At 38.7% G+C, this 14,584-nt stretch overlaps 1 protein-coding gene and 1 long non-coding RNA gene across 5 annotated transcripts in view; one reads left to right on the forward strand and one right to left on the reverse strand.

The window, feature by feature from the left end:
- SYT9 (synaptotagmin 9) overlaps window positions 1–14,584 on the reverse strand; it is a 77,269-nt gene that overhangs the window by 40,738 nt on the left and 21,947 nt on the right. The window lies entirely within an intron of this gene.
- LOC114069383 lies at window positions 769–7,790 on the forward strand. The gene is made up of 3 exons (XR_003573767.1): window positions 769–942; window positions 7,693–7,697; window positions 7,779–7,790. It is a non-coding gene; the product is annotated as an uncharacterized LOC114069383 (long non-coding RNA).

Below are 14,584 nucleotides of genomic sequence, written 5' to 3' on the forward strand. Positions count from 1 at the left end.
TTTTGTGGTTTTGTTTGTTTTTTTTTTTTCTTGCTAGCAATCGAAAGGTTAAAAATGATGCAGAAATAGCAAGTGAAATAGTTTTCTACCTCTGGATCACATCATCAGTTGTTATCACTGACTGGAGATATGAGGGTGTCCTTCCTCTCTGTGACAGATTTTATTACAATCAGTGTGATGACAAAAAAGCCTCAGTTCTCTTACCAAAAACTGATTATGGAGTCGTTGCTGGATCCATTTTTAATTTTTTAACTTACATTTTAAAGTAGATCTGTTACACAGAAAAGAAAAATCTCGCTCTTTATGTCAAGTGAATGTATGATAGGAATATAAATTCTCTTGTCTTCAGATTATCTTAGTGAACAGAACCACAGAATTATTGGGGAAAGGACCCTTTAGATCTTTGAGTTCAAGTATACAAGGTCACCTAGGATAGGCTATCCAGGACAGTGCCCAAATTTCTCCAAAGATGAACACTCCAAAGTCTGTGTGGGTATAATCTTGTTTTGGTAGGGGTAAAATACTAAATGGGTAACATTTTTTAGATCACAATAACCAAAATATCAGAGCTCTAAAATATTACTGCACCTTGTGGACTATCTAAAAAAAAAAAAAAAAAGAGATAAAATTATGCCTCTATTTTTATTGCACAGATTTTTAGTACAGATAAACTGAACATAAGCTTTTAGATTGAATTTCAATAAAATCATAGATTGTTCTAAAAGAATTTGAATGGTGTACGGTAGCATGATTCCTGTTCAGTATGAGAGATTGCAAGAGCAAAGAAAAATGTATAATGATCCAATTCAAATTCTGAGAGTACAAAAGTGCAGGCCTGTGACTTGTTTTTTTTCTGGCATAAATGGTTGAGCCTTACTCTCTAAAATTCTGATGCTGAAAAAACTTACCAAAAAATTAGGCAAGCGAAATGCTGAAATAATAGTCGTGGGTTTGTCTGTTCATACACGAAACAAGGAATGAAGTAATTTTTTTCCTTCTCATGTTTATAAAGTTACCATTAGGATTGCTAAATTTTACACAAAAATCAAATATCTAAATTAGCCAACAATGAGGGAAATCAATAGCTAATGCAGATCAATTTATGTGTCTAGATATGCAGTTGGAGTTATGGAGTCAAAAAGCACATACTGTGCTGTATATATTTGGATTCACCTGACTCCAAAAGATTCAAATAAGAACAAACATATGAGAAAGGAACAATAAGTGGGAATTTCTCGTCAACCAGGCACAGATAGGGCAAGGGAACTGCTGACCAATAATTTAATTATTTAGATAATCAAGTTGTTGGTTGTCTGGATGTGACAGGTGTTCCGTTAAAGGAACTCCTTTCCCAACAAACTGTAGTTTAACTTGAAGCTGAAAGAGTTTTACCCAAAATTCTAACTGGAAGAGTTCTTTTAACATGTTCTTATTGAAATAAAACAAGCTTTCTTCTCTATCCTATTTATTCTCTTCTTTTTAATAAAATGACTATTAAGATATACCAGCATTATTGTAATATACGCATTGATCTCTTTGGGGAAGTTTGGCTAGAAAGAAGTGAAGCAAATCTTAGCAATTTTAAATCTTGCATTACAAGCATTCTTTCCTTATTTAGAACCCAACAAATTTCAAAAGGCATTCAATTAAAATAATAAAAGAATTTGTTCTGAATAATCATATTACTAAACTTTAAGATACATTAGGACAGATCAATCTTTGTGAACATGATTGTCTAAATTTAGCAGAAATTTCAAGCTATCATGTCCTGAGGGAAAAAAAAATCCTCTTTTGATTACTTTTTTACTTCTTACAAGGAGATTTTAAGGAATATGAAGGGCTCACTCAGTCAATTTCTTGAAAAACAATGGAAACATCAGTGCCTACAGCTTAAATCTTAGCTGTGCTTTTGAAAATCTAAATTGCCTTTCTCTTGTGTAAATACATCCATGTTAGCCATCATTCAGCTCAGTAGCTGTACTGTAAAAATCACTGTTGGGTGTTTTTTTAATATTAGTCTAAGACCCTAGCTTTTCCAGAGGAGAAGAGTTCTTAGGATTGAGTATCTGAAGCAGTGTTTAACCTAATATTGCAGTGTAGTTTCCTTTGTGCTTCACAGGTTATCCTTACCTTGGCACTTTGCCAAGGCTCCTGAGACAAAGGAATAATTCTCAGCAAACGCATTCTTCTCCGAAATACTGTTAATTATTTATAATACTGTGTTTAGAAACTTTCTGGTCAATTCTTTAAAGTGAGGCCACTGAAAGCCAAAGGAATATATCTCAGATTATACTAATTTTATTACACTCCAACTTTTATGTGTCTGACCCTGACATTTATGAGTGTGGACCAACAAAACAGACCCAAATGAGATCAATCGGGGCTTCACATAGTGAGAACATTCTCCATGCTCTGAAAAAGTACTTGTAACTGGGTCTTACTGGTATTTGTAGCTGTTATTAGCTTTTAGTGGCTTTTTTCCCTCCCAAGTTGTGTGTTCTACATATTCTAGGTAGGTTTTAGGGTATGTAAAGCTCTTGTGTTGGTTAAGACTGTTCTGATCCTCTGACTGACTTGCATGTCTTTTTATTCCTAAATAGTGTTACAAATTCCAGTTTATCACTGTGTGATTTCTCTTCATCTGCTTGGCATGGGTTACAAATTTGCTTAATGTTTTCTCAGGGATTGCCTAATATGAACTAAATCTCATAAATTAACCAGATCAATGAAGTATAATCCTAGGATTTCACTAAGGTACTTGTACATAAATTCCACAGCACAATTTTGATATCGAATCAGCATTCCTAAATGGCCATACAAAATACACACAACAAGAAGTTGTGCAAAAGCAGTAAGAGATTTGTTTGCACAGAATATTTTTTCCAGCAGCAATTGCTCTGGTACTATTCAAAACTGACATAAGATTGACATAACAGCTTATTGGTAAGATCACAAAATTAAAGTTTCAGTGAAAAAAAAAAACTTAAATTATTCATGGATATACATAAACAAGAAAAAAAGTACTAAAACCATAACAAAATATTATTTTCTTTTGTTTTGTATCAGCAGAAAGTTTTGCTTATTACGAAGAAAAGTTAAGTAGGTAGAATGGTTTTTTTTTTAAATTCAGGTAAGGTGGCTTCATATTGGAGACTTTATTAATTACCAAAAAAATTGTATGTGAATTGGTTCTGAGAAGAATTTATTTTTGTTTGCACACTTATCCCTAATATATTTAGTCTGCATTAATGCAAATTTCCTTGACAACTTAGCTGACATAATATTCTGCTACAGTTTGTAAGTGACAAAGAAGCCTTTACTAATCAGACAGCTGGCTGAATGAGCAGTGATTTTTAAAGACACAGCTGAGAGGAGTCTTATGTTCAAGGCTTGCATTTTTCTTTCTGACATCTTGCATTTTTATCTCCTGACAAAGAACAATGCTGTTCCCCTTGTGAAAACTAAAGCTTCTGTTTCACAATCAACATGGACACAGGGCAGAGTAGAAAATAAAGTGTTTCATGTCTTCAATAAGATTCATCCAGGTTCCCATGCCTCATTCTTGATTCTTTTTGGTTATTACCACATTCTTTTTCAATAAATGCTTCACACAACTGATAAAATATGCGGTTACTGTATAATTTTGATTTATCATATTGAGTGAAAAAAATATTATAATCTGGGGGAAAAAATCATAGATATAACAGAAGAGAGGACAGCAGTTCTAAAGATACCATGCTAGATTTTCAACTACCCTATATATGGAGATGGCTTCAATGGCTCCATTTCATCCTGGTAGGAGAACCTCTCAGGATGCGACATTTGCAGGAAATGTAGCTGGAGCAAAGGAACATGAAATCTTCTAAAAGCCTTTTGGCATTTGAGACATGCTTGTATCTTGTTAGCTAAAAGGAAAAGTGGGAAAGGAATTTTGGGGGTATACACTTACACCGCAAACTTCTATGACCACTAGGCCTGTGAGGTCCTTCCCAGTGCAAAACCTGAGTAGCTGTATTTTGTAGGAGTTAAGTTCCTGTGACTATAGCCAAAAGCCACAATGCATATTTCTACCCACTTTCTCTGCTACTCCTTATGCATTAAATCATAGTATCAGATGATTTATTCCAAGCAAATAATTAATATGATATACCTAGACTTTTCTTTTTCCTGCAGAATCATTCAAAAAGTGAAGAGAGTTTCTATTTAATTCTTTGCAAGTGTTTATCCTAGCTTTTTTTATGATATGAAAAATAAAGGTTCATCCAGTAATTGAAGAATTTAACTTCTCGTCTAGTCATAGAAAATGACCAGCCACTTTTGGGAAGTACTGTATATGCTCCTCATTAGCAGAATGAAAGGTTTTAATAGTGAAATGAAGGATGGAGAATGAATAAAGAATAACCTAGGAGAAATTTTCTAGTAGAACTGTTTTGACAAATTGTGTGTATTAAAAATTATGAAATTGTCAAGATCTGTGAATATTTTAATGACTAAGCCATCAGAGCACACATTAATCTTGAATGTTATGACCTCAATAATAGTAATGAAGAGAAATTGCCATTTATTTCTGCAATATATAGCCAGTAGCAGGAAGTCCCCAGGTTATGGAAGAAGAGCAAATAGCTTACTTGAACCATGCCAACAGGCTTTAAGTTCCATTATAGTCCTTGAAACCCCAGTAAATCACAATAACTATTAAAGTATTTGAAAGCACTAAAGGAAACAACAGAGAAGCATTTCATTTCCCATTTGTATAAAACTGTACAGTAATATTGTACAGTTCAATCAAAGTGCTCAAAACAACAGTTCCAAAGTTTATAGAACCATAGTTTCATAGTTTGAGTTGGAAGGGACCTCAAAGATCATCTGATCCCAAACCCCCTATGATGGGCAGGGACACTTTCCACTAGCCCAGGTTGCTCAGAGCCCCAACCAGCCTGGCCTTAAACACTTCCAGGGATGGGGCAACCACAACTTCTCTGGGCAACCTGTTCCGATGCCTCACCACCCTCATAGCAAAAAATTCTTTCCTAATTTCTAATCCAAACTTACTCCCTTTCGGTCTGAATCCATTCCCCCTTGTCCTGTCACTACATGCCCTTGTAAAATGTCTCTCTCCATCTTTCTTGTAGGGTCTCTCCAGGTACTCTTCAGGAAGGCTGCAATTAGGTCACCCCAAAACCTTCTCTTTTCCAGGCTGAACAATCCCAATTCTCTCAGCCTTTCCTTGTAGGAGAGGTGCTCCATCCCTTTAATCATCTTGGTGACCTCCTCTGGACTCACTCCAACAGGTCCATGTCCTTCCTGTGCTGTGGACACCAGAGCTGGATACAACCGTCCATGTGAGGGTCTCACCTAGTTATGTTAGTAACCCTAATAACCTGTTTTTGCTAATAACCACTAACAATATAATTTGATATGCTAATAAAAATAATAAAGAAGCAACAACATTCTTTGTAAAATTCTGATCGATTTCTTTAATTTTTATACCCTTTAGACCACCATATTTTCAGAGGAAAAGCAGAAAAAAAAAAAAGTAGCATTTATGCAAATGTCTCACTGAATGACTTTTTTTGGTGGGAAAATTTGTGGAATTAAATTACTGTGAGGGACCACGGAAGATGAAGATAGACCACTAAAGTGTATGAAGTGTTGTTTGAGCTTTAGCAAAATTTGTTTCACATTAATAAAGACATATCTAACACTAATAAAGACATATATATGTAAATGTATATACAAATACATTTATAATGTGATGAATATGATTAAAAGTACTTTCAGAGAGTCAGCCATAATGATTAATACAAGTTGTGTTGTTCATATAGTTCTAGTAAAAATCTATATTTTTCTTTCAGACTTCCCATTTTTTTCCTAAGGGAAGCATTAAATTTCACCTACCATTTGGCTCCTTGTCCCTATAATCTTATTAAGTTCAGTGAAATTCATTAACCTTTCTGATTTTGAATACCCCCCCCCCCCAAAATTATCTCTTTTTGAACTTTACTTTTTTTTTTAATTTTTATTTTTTTTAGGAAATAAATATGTAAGAAATAAGAATACAGTATTACTCTTTTGGGCAATTTATGTAGAAGTGCAAGCTTCTCTTTAAAGTCGGGTTGCTTGGAATGGAAATGGGGTCAATTACTTCATTAGCTTCCTTTTTAGAATCAACTACTCTAAGCCTACATTATGGGACTTTGGCACATCAAAGTGGTTCAATATTTACAATTCTTGCTTTACATTTAAGGAAGAGCCAAAATTAATTTGCTTTTTCTATACCAGCAGATCATAAAAAGCTTGTTGCAAGTGTTGAAACCTCACAAGGGGCTTGAGGAAGGTTCCTGCACAGACTGATATGGATGAAGAGTAATTGTATTGTTCAAATTATATTGCTCACTAACTTCCTTAACTGATTAAATAGCCTCATTTTTCTTTTAGGAAGGAGTTGTTGGCATAAAGGGAAATAAAGAAATCCCTGAAAGCTTTTATCCTTCTCAGATGAGCCAGATGCACTTTAATGTTCACACTGACTAGTTTTAAAAAGTATATCAGCCATGGCAAATGTATTATATATCTGTTATTCTTTGTGAATTTAAGGTTCCCATTTTATAAAATGAAGTTTTTTTGGTTGATCCATATGTATTAGGGTGTGATGGAAATCCTACTGATTGGGAACTTAACTGCTAAGGAAGATAATGAATTAATAATTTACAATCAGATCATGTTTACTATGAATTCACTGTTTGAAAAAAAAAACATACAGAATATATTTCTTTTCCATTTATACTCCACTTCCAGAGAGCAAAAGAAATGAGCTCAAGGTTTCTACAGACTTACAAATGGGTAAATCTGGAAATCATAAAATGATAGAATCATTTAGGCTGGAAAAGATCTTTCAGATTGTTGAGTCCAACTGTCTTGTCTGTTTGAAATACTGTCTACAAGAAAACTGTAAAGCAGATAGGAAAACAGAAAATCAAGAGAAATCTAAAGTGAAACATCCTAAGAATGTAGTAGCTGAAGAACAGGATGAGAAACAGATTTGATAAAAATTATCATTCAGACTGCTCTTCTGCTTGTTCATTCCTAGACAGGGATTATTTTAAAGCTGTGATGGTCTTGGAAGCCTTCCTAATTTTATCAAATCCAAATACAGAGAAGAACTTCAACTTGCTTGTTTTTGCAAAACATATACTAAAGAATGTATGCTTTGAGTAAGAACTGAACATATAGGGATTTCTGTCTTCTGGGGTTCAATTGTGCAGTCATGCAAGATATTGTATTAAAAGGAATCTGTCGAAAGAACTAGTAGCAACAACTGTCTTATGAGCTAAATAATTTCATTTTGTACATAGTTGTGAATGTAAAATTGAAACTGGGCAGCTTGAGGAGTTTTTCTGATTGTAGAAGTTTTATAGAGTGGAAAGCTGATATACTGCAATTATAACCAACAAAGCAAATATTGAACACAGTGTAGTGGTCACCCTATCGCAGATTAATGGACTCATCCTGCTCAATATTTGCTACCAAGAAGAAAGCAGGAGAGTCTAATCCTGCTTTTCCAGTGAAAACAAATTGCACTGGGTTACAGATATGAGCACACTGAAGTTTGGAGGCTGAGAAGGATGGTAATTATCTTCCTGCCCAACAGTTACTCTCTGAGGCTGTCTATTCCTACTCCACAACATGCAGGAGGTGTCCAAATACATGGCTTTCTCACCAGTGTGCTACAGTACAGGGAGCACACTGTACTGCAGCTGACTGAGGGATAAATTCAGAGTTTTTTTCTCTCCAGCTGATTTAAGCACTTTGAGCTATAATAGATTAAAAAGAGAAAAAAAATCAAGAGGATAATAAACCTGAACTGTGCACTTTAGCATCAGGAAAGTAACTGTGGGATTGCTACTTTAACATAGATGTCTAAGGTCACCAATGGGATGCAAACTGTTGTCAGTGATTCCTGAAGATTAATGTATTAATATGCCCTTAAATTCCTGAGTAAAGTTGGACAGTTATATCTTGAGAAAGGCAGTCCTAACACATGGTCAAAGGGGTATGCTCAACAACAGTTACTGTGAAAAACTCAGGAGTTTCTGAGAACCTGCTAGATTCACAGGGAAAACAAATCTTTAGAAGGAGGCAGGTGGAGGACAAGGCACAAAGATGAAACTTTAACCCTATGTGCTGTCAACTTCCAAATTTGCCAGTACCTCTTTCACTTTTCTGTTAACAATACCCATAGCATCGTACTATAGAATAATAAAGCATAAATGCCAAAGAACAGTATCAAAAACTAGTTCATTAAGGCTAAAAATTCTGGCAATTGACAAGATCAAGATATTTCGGCTTTTAAGGAAAATAGCTTATTTTTGCCCTTTGTCGTGGGTTTGCTCTGGGCCAATTTTCTCTCACCCCACCCACAACTGCTATAAGTTGAGAGAAGGTTTATGAAGACAAAAGAGACCTGATGTGGGGAAAATAACATTAGCATTTATTACTAGCAAGGTGAAAACTAAAGAACTATATATACAACAATTCTAACTAGACAAAAGTGTTACGTATTTACAGAAGTACCCCTCCCCCCTTGTATCAGTTCAGGAGAAGAAGCAGTCTCATTTCTATTTCCAGAGCTACAGGTCTTTTAAATAATTTTGCAGCACTTTAGAGTTCCTTTTCTATTAGCTCTAGGACAACAGCTCTGATTCGTCACCTTTCTCTTTTTCTCTCTTTTCTATGTCTACCTCAGGGCTGGGCCTACCCCTCCTGGGCTAAGACCAGAGGCTGGGGGTTACCCAGGCCCTGTGGGGTCCTCCATGGACTGCAAGGGGACACTTGCCTCACCATGGTCTTCCCATAGTTACAGGGGATAATGGCTTTTGAGTCCACCCCTGTTTCTTATGGGGTCCCTCCTCACGAAAGACAGTCCTTGATGGACCTCTCTAGTGTGAGTCCACCTTCAGGCAACAGTTCTTCCATTCTCTGCTGTCCCTTAGCATCACAAATTCAGATGCACCAGCATGAATCCCTCACTTGGATCACAAATCCTACCCAGGCCAACTTGCTCCAGTGTAGGGCTCTCTCTCTCCATGGGCCACAGGTCTCCAGCAGGACTCTGTTTCATCTTAGGTCTCCCAGAGAGTGATATCTTCTTCATGCACTCCTCTGCCAGCTTTGACCTTGGAGGCTGTGCTATCTCTCTGCCTGGAATTCCTTCTGCAATATTTCTCATCCAGGTAGTCTTCTTTTAAAGTTTTTTCTTCACTCTATTACATGTCTTGGTCAGGGGGGCTGTCTCAGTTTAAATGAGACACAGGTGTTTTGCTGAGGATGAGTTATGAGGAAGACCCAAACTCCTCCCCCTAAGCAATTAAGACCCAAACTCCTTCCCCTCCGAAATTAAGAGGCTCGATTGAAGGGAAAAAAATGTGGAAAAAGGAAAAATAACAGCCCTTTTTTAAAAAGATATATGTGTACTGGCAGAAACAACAAAAGGAAACAAGTAAAACAACTAAACAATACTCCTATACCCACAAATAATCCCCTTCAAAACAGACCAATATACAAGAAAAGAAAAAAAGTAAACAGTTCTGTTTGTGCCCTTTGGTGCAATTCTAACCCCAGTCAACAGGGGGCGCTGTTGAATCACCAGAGGTGCAGAGCTTGTAGTGTCCTGTGCCTGTCACCAGGGAGCGCTGTTGGATCACTGGAAATGCAGAGCCTGCAGTTCTTCATGCTGGTCAGCAGGGGTCGCTGTGGAATCACTGTTCTTTGCCATGTGGGATGACACTCTCCGGGGTGTGTTGGAGAAACTGAAAATGGGTTTCCCTCCCCGCCACACACACACTGGGAAAGGGGAGGGAGAGAAATGACAGAAAAAAAAAAGTCCTTCCCACTGGGAAAAAAACTCACTCTGTTCTGCTGGCCGAGTCGTGCGGTGTAGTTTTCCTTCTCCGTTTGCTGTGCACAAGAACCACTGCTAAGAAAAAAACAAATGGGAACGGGGAAGGGGAAAAAAACATCCCGAAACAGTTCCTCTCTGATGAAAATCCAAGCAGAATCCACAGCTGGCAGCCAAGCTGAGAACAAAAACCACTCTGAGCTCTCCTCCGACCTTGTTCCAGCTTCAGCAGCTAGCCAGAACTCCTCCCACCTGTTTCCCAGGAGAAGGGGGGGGGGGAGGGGGAGTAAGAAGGAACTCCTCACCCCCGTTTCCCAGGAGACGAGACTCTGAGGGCTATTAACTAAGAGGCAGCTTCTTTTGTGTTACTTAACTGCTCACTTAACAGCCCTCCATGCAGTGGGCTGCGGGAAGGGAAAAATTCCTGCTTAGTTCCTAAGAACCAGCAAAACCATGACAGGGGTTTCAGTGCCACACCTGCCCCCAGCCCTGGGCCGGGGGAGGAGGGAGGCCTGGCCTACCTGGGGCCTGCTGCCTCCCCCTACATGGCTCCTAATTTCTTCTGTGCAAAAAAGCTTCTCTTCCATTTTCTTAAATATGTAGTTGGCAGAGGCATTACTAAAACTTTTGATTGGCTTTGCTCCCGAAATCCGCCGGTAAAAAACTATTTTCAGCCCCGACGGGGGCTGGTCGGCAAACCCACGACACCCTTACACCTATATGTAAAACCAGACATTTTCCAACAAACAGAATCTTTCAGGAAAGGCCTGTTGCATCAGAAGTTAATTTATTTTTCATTCATCTTGACATAAAGGTCAAGATACTAACACTTCAGCATTTCAGGGTTTTAAGTGTGATAGTAACTTAACTGACTACATAAGCCTTGCATCTATCTGGAGGTTTCAAATGCTGCAAGGGACTTTGTGGTACATTTTTCACCTAAGAAAAGCAGGAAGTGTTATTTTAGATATTTAAGAAACCCCATGAACCTTTTTGCACAACTAAAGAAACTTGTGAGCACCAGAGACTAAGATCAGAGAAAGGATCAGAAGCTCTTACATTCATACAAAAAGTCATTTATAGCAATGACTGTCTGTTGAACCCTATTTACTAGTATCAACCACTTTGAAGAAGAATGTTCTTTTGATGCATCTAAAAATGTTTGTCAATTAAAAAATTACCAGTTATTCTTTCAAAACATACTGAAGATTTTGATCTATTTCCCTCAATGACAATGAACGGACATACTTAATGCTCTCCATTTGTCAAACACTGCAGACTCAGGCAGATGGCTCCACACCAATTTACATTGCTTTGTGTATTCAAAGGTTTCTCCTTTGCTTTCTTTACATGTATACTCACATATGTACGTCCCAAGTCTAGTATACATCAGCATAGGTGGGAAGCTAAGATTCTGAAATATGAAATAAATACATATAAACTGACTGCTGACATAAGATTACAGTTCTCAGATCTGTATGGCTGGAGCACTGAGGGAGCTTGCTCTGTTTTGACTGAGCTGTAAGGAGTTGTGTGAGAAAGCCAAAGCTTCTCTCCTTGGTTATAGAGGTACTGAGTCACCACCCCTGAAGGTATTTAAAAGATGTCTAGGTGTGGCACCTTGCCACTTAGGGACATGGTTTAGTGGTGGACTTGGCAGTGCTGGGCTAACAGTTGGATTCAATGATCTTAAGGGTCTTTTCCAACCTTAATGATTCTATTCTGTGTTTCTATGAAAATCGCAGTCATACAGTGATCTCAGAATTGCAAAACTAAATCCTCTATGCATCTACAATACCCTGATTTTTACTAGCTGCTAGATACAGGCTTATTTTTATGCCCAGGGATCACTTAATTACTCTTCAGAAGTGATTAAGAAAAGGGGTTGATGCCTTTCTTGTCGAAGTCTTCAGACAACCTCTCTGATGCACGGTAGCTTCATTACTGTCCATCAACTTACAGTATGCCCCTCAGCCTCTTGGATGATGACAAGAAGGTCTACTACAAATATTTTCCCCCAGTGTTGTCCAATATGAATGGGAAAAGATATGCAAATCCAGATTTTTAAGGCAAAGATGTAATTTAAAATATTTCAAAGAGAAATTTGCATGTTATTTTTTTCAGATTGTCTTTACTGAAGTTTAGTGACTTCTGCTATACATCTGAGAAATAAATGACAGCCTTCTGTCCTTATTTAACTAATCAAGAACACTGCCACTGTTGGTAGGGTGAATAAATTATTGTTTAAAAAATTAAGGTTTATTCATGAAAGTTCCTAAAAAGCATTAAAGTTTTGTATACATTCTCTCCAAGTGTCTGAACATACACAGATAAAACCAACGTGAGTAAATCTGGATCTGAAAAATGATAATGGAATGTAAACAGTGCAATAAAATGTGTTCAGAAACCCTAGTGGATATTTGAAGAATTGTTTGGTTTTCTATTCACTTTACCAAATAGTTTGTAGTTTATCATGGCTGGGCTTCGCGAATGAAGATTTGAGAAGGGCTCTAGCCACGCTTGCTACAAGCGCGCAGATGGCTAAAAAGGCCAATGTGAGATAGACAAGTCCGGTTGCAGAACATACAGCAGAAGGACTCCCCAGGTGATATCGATGAGACGTGATTCTTTCTGCGTTGTCTTTTCTCCTCAAGAGTAGTCCTGCGTGTGTTCTCAAAAGCAGCAGCAGCGTTATAGATGGTGTGTCTCCAGGCCTCCCGATTGGAGGCCAGGGTAGACCAATGGTGGTGATCAATATGGCCAAGGCTGAGGGATTGTTTCAGGCAGTCCTTGTATCTCCTCTTCGGGCCTCCTCTCTTGCGACAGCCAGTGACAAGTTTTCCATATAGCACGATCTTAGGGAGGCGGTGGTCCTGCATCCTGGAGACATGCCCTGCCCAACGCAGCTGAGTTCTCAGCAGCATGGCCTCAATGCTCGTGACTGCTGCCTGTTCAAGGACAGACGTGTTGGTCACATAGTCAGTCCAGTGGATGTTAAGGATTGTACGGAGGCAGCGCTGATGGAAGCGTTCTAAGAGACACAAGTGGTGGCGGTAAATGACCCATGATTCAGATACATATAAAAGAGTAGACAGTACGATGGTTCTGTAAACATTGATCTTAGTACTTTTCTTCAGGTGTTTGTTTTGCCACACTCTTTTATGGAGTTTACCAAAAGCACTGTATGCCTTTGCTAACCTGTTGTCTACTTCAGCATCAATCTTACAGTCCGAGGAGACGATGCTCCCCAGGTAATTAAACTGTTGGACTGATTTGAGCACTGTTTCACCAATGGTGATATGGGGATGATGGAAGACTTCCTGAGGTGCAGGCTGATATAAAACTTCTGTCTTCTTCAAGCTGACTTCCAGACCAAAAAGCTCAGCAGCCTCTGCAAAGCAGGATGTTAAACGCTGCAGAGCTACTTCTGTGTGGGTGACGAGGGCAGCATCATCAGCATAAAGCAGCTCATGGACAAAATGATTTAAGGTCTTATTGTGGGCCTTCAGTCGCCTTAGGTTGAATAGGCTCCCATCAGTACGATATTGAATGTAGACACCATTTTCATCATCGAGGTCTGCCGTGGACCTTTAGAGCATCATGCTGAAGAAGATCATGAATAAGGTTGGTGCAAGAACGCAGCCTTGCTTCACACCACTGGCTATTGGAAACGGCTCAGAAAGTGCGTCCCCATATCTGACTTGACCGCGCTGGTCCTCATCAAGGGAGATGATCATTTTGAGGAACTTGGGAGGACATCCTAAAGGTTCCAAAATCTCCCACAGACCTTTTCTGCTCACAGTATCAAAAGCCTTGGTGAGATCAACAAAGGTAACATAGAGTCCTTTGTTCTGTTCCCGACATTTCTCTTGCAGTTGTCTGAGAACAAATACCGTATCTGTGGCACCTCTGTTGGCTCGGAAACCACACTGGCTTTCAGGTAGAAGATCTTCTGCTATGGTGGGTATTAATCTGTTCAAAAGAATTCTTGCAAGGATTTTACCAGCAATGGAGAGCAGAGTAATACCTCGGTGATTTGAGCAGTCTGATTTATCTCCTTTCCTCTTTTACAAGTTGACGATGACAGCGTCACAAAGGTCTGAAGGCAGTTCACCTCATTCCCAGCAGCGCACCACAAATTCATGAAACTTAACATGGAGTGCTTGGTCACCATGCTTCCAGATTTCAGGTGGGATTCCATCAACCCCAGCTGCCTTGCTAATTTTCACCTGCTGTATTGCTTTAAGAGTTTCTCCCATGGTGGGGGCAGTCTCCAGTTCAGTTTTCACTGGTTGTTGTGAAATGTACTGCATTGCTGAGTCCTGAACTACACAACTAGTACTGAAGAGAGTCTGGAAGTGTTCAGACCATCGACTCAAAATGGAAACTTTATCTGTGAGAAGCGCTTGGCCATCTGTACTGAGTAGAGGGCTTTGAACCTGGTGTGTAGGACCGTAGGCTGTTTTCAGAGCCTCAGAGAATCCCCTGTAATCCCCTGTATCTGCGCATAATTGGGTTTTTTCCACAAGATTGGTCCACCACTTGTTCTGTATGTCACAAAGTTTCTGTTGTAGCTTGCTGCATGCGAGTCGAAAGGTTGCTTTTCTTATATGACAAGATGGCTGAGCAAGGTGGGCTTGGTGAGCAGTTCTCTTCTTACTCAACAATTCCTGGATCTCATGATTG

This window comes from Empidonax traillii, unplaced genomic scaffold (assembly GCF_003031625.1).
Source record: "Empidonax traillii isolate 1590-97213 ecotype Southwest subspecies unplaced genomic scaffold, ASM303162v1 scaffold1249:size145682, whole genome shotgun sequence".
In the NCBI taxonomy this organism is placed as follows: Eukaryota; Metazoa; Chordata; class Aves; order Passeriformes; family Tyrannidae; genus Empidonax; species Empidonax traillii.